We start from the raw sequence: 5,666 nt of genomic DNA on the forward strand, positions 1-5,666 counted from the left end.
TGCTTTAGCAATTAAATCCCAAAATACTGGGGTGCCTGGGTGACTCAGTCAGTTGAGTGTCCAGCTCTTGGTTTCAGCTCAGGTCATGATCTCAGGGTTGTGAGATCAAGCCCCACATTGGGCTCCATCCTCAGTGGGGAATCTGCTTGAGATTCTCTCTCTGCCTGTCTCTCTGCACCAACCTCCCCTTCTTTCTCTCTCTCTTTCAAAAATAAGTAAATATTTTTTTAAAAAATCCCAAAATATTAGTTTTCAAATGCAATAGAAGTTTATTTCTCTTTCAGATGACTTCCAAAATGGGGGCTCCTGAATGGTGGTGACCTTTTCTGTAGCAGTGATTCAAGGACTCAGGTTCCTTGCTTCTTGTAGATTCCAGTTATCTATGTATAGACCAAAGGTTGCCCTGGAGATCATCCTCCCAACCAGCAGAAGGCAAAGAGAATATCACAAATATTGCACATGGTAAATTTTTACATGCCATACCTGGCATTGATGCTCAACACTCCTGCCCACATTCCACTGACCAGAATTCAGTTACATGGCATACCTAATACAAGAGAGGGTACCAACTGTAGTCTAGCTGTGAGCCTAGGAGGGAAAGGATATGGGTTTGGTGAGCTCAATTTCTGTGACAGCAATGCTTAGGCACCAACATGGTTTCACATTCAGTATTACAGGTGACCCTCCCAGTCATCCTGTATGAGTGAACTAATCCTCGGTTCTCCTCCTCATTCTAAGCTATGAAGCAAATGTAAGCACATTACCTCTGCAGTCAGTCATTACTTGCTAGCAGTGCAATTTTGGGTGAATTACATTACCTCTCTAAATCTATCATCTTATCTGTAATGTGACTATGATAGAAATAATGGCTAATGTTGAACAATTATTTATCAGATACTGATATTAATGATCTCATTTAATCCAAACAATAACTTAATAAGGAGGTTTTGTCATTGTTCCCATTCCACACATGAGAAAACTGAGGTACAGAAAACTTAAATGACTTTGGGTGTCACATAGCTGGGGTGTAGTAGAGCTGGGATTTTTTTGGGGGGGGTTCACCTAGTTTATTCACCTCTGTCGTGGAAAAATAAGGAGAAATAAAGTCTGTTTACAATGGCCAAAGTTTATGGAGAAGCCCTGAAGCTGCTCTCCCCAAATCACAAATCTGATTCAAGAGAAGGAAAAAAATGATGAAAAACATCTCATCACACAAAACTCAGTGTGATGTCTCTGACAGTCACCAGCCAGCAGGGGAAAAGGAGAAACCCACCCACTGGCTTTAGGATTTATTGAAGGCTGCCAGCACAGCCCAGATCATCTCCGTGGCACTGTGCTTTGTCCCCTCCACTTCAGGGTCCAGTTCTAGTAGATCCTTGGCTCGATTCATTGCCACATCATACTTGTCATCAGTCAGAGAGGATAAGACATTCTCTAGCACATCAGAGGAGTGGGCTAGCACCAGGAGTGCTAATGTTTGCTTGTCCATATGCTGAGGGTCATTTTCCCACTGCTCTAGGACACTATCTTGAAATTTTTTGACTAGTCGTTGTTTCTCTGTTGTATTGGTCACTGGATGAGTAGTCATATCAAATAGGAGGAAATTCTGCTTCTCAGTGGTTAGAATACCCTTTTCTACTAGGTTCTTTGCAATTCGCTCTCTTACATTTCTCAGCTGGTACTGTAATTTGAAGGGGTTCCAGGTCTCACCTGTGAGTAGCTCTATCTATGTCTGGATGGTTTCTGTGGGTTCAGTTGCTTTGATGTGTTTGAGAGTTTCATCCAGTAACACATCCCCTGTTGGGCTATCTGACTTTAGCAGTACTTTCTGTCTAGTAGTTGCTTCTTACGCATCGTGGGGGGTTCCGGATAGATGCAGCCCTGCATGGCCAGCTCTATCAGGATACCCCTCGCAGGCCAGATGATACGCAGTCATTCCAGAAAGATGTGTAGCCCTCTTTATCTTTAGTCCCAGGAGCAATACTTCTTCCATAAGGGTGAGGTGAATATCCTTAGAGTCACCAGAGTCTTCATGGTCTGGGCTCCTGTCTTGATTAGTGTCTTCCTCACTTTCCAACTTCTTTTCAGAGTTCTTGCCTACTTCAGTGCGATGAGCCCGGTGAGTTAAAGTGGTCATTCTCACCTGTTTCTGACGTTACTCCTGGGTTATGGCCGGACACAGGCAGCAGCTTGCGCTCTATTTTAGGAGGACAACTGTTCCCCCATGTCCCTCCCCCAACCCCGTCCTAGTAGGTAAAAAAAACTTCTCAGCCACTCAGAGAGCACAAACTTCCTGATCCTTCGATGCAGAGAAGGAATAACACACTAGAGCTGGGATTTTAACTTAGGCCTGTCAAACTCAAACTCTGAAAGCCTACCCTTTTAACTGCTTTGATATTTGATTTTTAGTATAATATGTACTTTGCAGGGTTACAAAGAGGGTCAAATTTAAAAATAAAGAAAAATATGAATGAACAAATGAATTCATGTGAATGAATGGATGAATGAGTGAACGAATCCTCATGTGTCTTCTAATGTGACCAAGTAGGACTAAACAAATAGAGACATCTGAGCCCTGTTGCCTCATTGGATTCTTTATAATCTAAAAGGTAAATTTTCCTGGTGGAAAAGTACAATAATGTTTACATGTCTACAACGCCCACAGGATTGTTCTAGTGTTTGGATAAATGATCACTAATATAACTCATTAAAGAAGTTTGGTTAGCATTCTCTTTTCTCTTATACAACTCCCTTTCCAAGGTACATGGTGACATTTGTGAGAGTCCTTAAGAAATATCTCAAACACACTAAGCATTAACTTGTGTTTTTTTAAAAAATTGCTTAGCACCTTTAAAATTTGTTATAGAAACACCCATGCAGAGCAAAGTGTGACAGACAATGCTGCAGTAACAGTGGTGATTATAAATGATTCGTCTACAAAATGTGACTCTGCAACCTTGAAATGGTACCACTGGGGTATATTATGCATATGGCGCCAATGTCTGCACAAAGATTTGAAATTACCAAGGACATGTTACAGGATCTAATTTCTTGCTATGGGAGAAATCAAAAACCTTGTGTCTCTTAGCTTAAGCATGGCTCATATCACTTTAATGTGTGACAAAGGTACCATATACTCAATTTTACATGTTACTTGTGAATGTCAAACAATGCCCTGGAAATGTCCAGCAAAATCTGTGTGCAAACCCCAAATAGGAGGTGTATCACTCAGGACAAGTGTTTCTAGGTTTCATTTCCAGGGAAAAGGCTATTACATTTCCTTGAGGGAATGAACTAAACTTTTTAGTTGCAAAAAGTAAACCTAAAAATAAAAAGGCTCCTGAAGAACAAATCAGGAATAGGCAGCACTTAAGGACTTTGGATACGTTTAAAGACAAGGCACTGTTTCAAAAGATAATCAGATTTCTTTATCCTTGACAGTCTGAGGGCAGTGGAAAGATAACCAGAAATCGTCATAATCTGGGGCCCTAGAACTCATATCTGTGGGAAATCATGTCACTGTGTTTTGATGCCATTTGAATCTGTGACTCTGATTCCTTAGTGCCTACCTTATAAAAGTGCCCTGTAGGGATGAAAAAGTTAAGCCTCTCAAATAATTCCTTTACTCTTGCTGAAGAAGCCCAGGTAGTTGCTAAATCTCCCAATTAAAGAGAGGCTAACTTTCATCTCCAAATGGATCATTGTGCACAAATAATCTTCCCTCTTAGTCCAAAAATTGCCCCTTCAATCCATCTCTACATAGTCCTAGGCATAGAAGGTCAACTGGAGGTCTCACCATCAATCAGAATTAAATAGATAAAGACAGAGCTATGCAGCCTCCCTCCCTTAAGTTTGCATTTCTGAGTTATCATTGTATAATGCAAGGAAGGGAAGATAGAATATTTAACTTAAAGCATCACATTGAGAAAATGAATATAATAAAAATTATTCCATCGAGTGATGCCGTAAGTATTTGTAATGTGCTTACCATGGGCCCTGAGTACTGTTCTTGTTGCTTGGGATGTAGCTAGGAACCAGAGCGTGTCCCCAGCTTCATGCAGCTAACCGTCTAGTGGTAGAGAGAACACAAATACAATCCGGTATACTAAGTGTTTCAAAGGAAAATAGTGTAGGCGAAAGGGGCAGAAAGGGGTGCAGTGGTGAGGGGGTGGTCTCTCTGAAGAGGGGCATTTTAATTTGAAAGACCAAAGGGAACTTCAGGATGAGGGATGGACAAGTGTGAAGATTCTGGAGTGGAATGAGCTTGTCATGTGCAAGAAGCAGCAAGAAGGTCGGCGTGACTGGAGGGGAGAGAAGTAGAAGAGCAGGGAATGTGGTAAAGCGGTGGGGGGCAGGGAGGTTAGAGGGCATAACGCATATTAATTATCTCCCTCTCTTCTGTTGAGCAGGTCTTTAGTTTTCTTTTTCTCCTCTTTGTAGAGATCTCTAGTCTCTTTGTTACCAAGGCCACTGTTTTCTATTTGCTTTATACACCGGGGTGACAATACCACAGCCTGAAGGGAAAAGATAAGGCACTAAAAATAAAAATAAAAACAAAAACAAGAAAACACACCCTGAAGCTACAAACCAGAACCTTGAAACGGTTACTACAGCATGTTCACCAGAAAGCCAACTGAGGAGTCTTTTATGGTAAAGAAAGTCATTTTGGGTTTGTACTACATTGCTAGATATTTGGATAATGAACTATCATTCAGCTTCTGTACTTGGCTCTCTAACATTTATGCTTTAAAATTACTTTAACCTTTAAGACAGAAATAGCCTAATGCCCTTCAAAAGAAATTCTGTTACCACAAATAGGCATTTACAAAGTGTGTTTTCCTCTCACATTCTCTATCAGATTAAGTGAGGTCTTTAAAAGGCGACTCCCTCAAGAGCCTTATGAAATGTTCATAGTGATGCTAAACTTTCTCTGCCCTTTATGATTGGAAGGGCAATGCAGCCATATGCTGAGCAGGATAGTCTCCAAATGACGCTGCCTCTAAATGCATCTCCTTTGCTAGGGGAGGACTGAAATCAGCACAGTGTTAGCCTTTCAATTTCTTATTTTGGAATATACACGGCAGTAGTCCATAAACCTACCTCATTTTCATAACTGCATTACCTATAGAAGCATCATAAACATTTCCAGAAATGATATTTTTCCTCAAACCTTTAAACTTAATGGAAATTTTAGAAGAGAATTGAAACTTCAAGTTGTGTCCTTACTGAAACCATCTCCCTTTAATGAAAAATTATTCCATAAAGCTAATATTTTTCTATTACTTTTTACAGTTCTTGCCCCGGTTCTCAAATTCTGAAACCTCAAAGGCTGTAAGATTGCTGTAGAGTAAAAAAGCCACTCAATTGGGCATTTTGCTCTCATATTGGCCACCATCACTTGATTATCTTTATGTAATCTTGGGCAAGATACTGACTACATCCTATAAAACAGATTTGCTCTGCCCTTCTCCAGGGTTGTTGTGAATATATGAATGAACAAATGAATATTTTCCTCTTCTGAGACATTGAGCAGCCTAGATGACTGGATATGGCTCATCCTCCCTGGTGTCCTACACGTGCTTGAGTCATTCTCCTTATGCTTAGCTGTCCATACTCCTGCCACTGCCCCAAACACACGTGTTCATGGCCCTTCTTCAGGTCGGCTA

At 40.8% G+C, this 5,666-nt stretch overlaps 1 pseudogene across 1 annotated transcript; it reads right to left on the reverse strand.

Moving 5' to 3' along the window:
* Positions 1–1,060: 1,060 nt before the first annotated feature.
* LOC113911851 lies at positions 1,061–2,152 on the reverse strand (annotated as a pseudogene). The gene has a single exon (XR_003516608.1). The product of XR_003516608.1 is annotated as a Golgi phosphoprotein 3-like (transcript).
* Between the last annotated feature and the right edge of the window lie 3,514 nt (positions 2,153–5,666).

This window comes from Zalophus californianus, chromosome 12 (assembly GCF_009762305.2).
Source record: "Zalophus californianus isolate mZalCal1 chromosome 12, mZalCal1.pri.v2, whole genome shotgun sequence".
NCBI lineage: Eukaryota > Metazoa > Chordata > Mammalia > Carnivora > Otariidae > Zalophus > Zalophus californianus.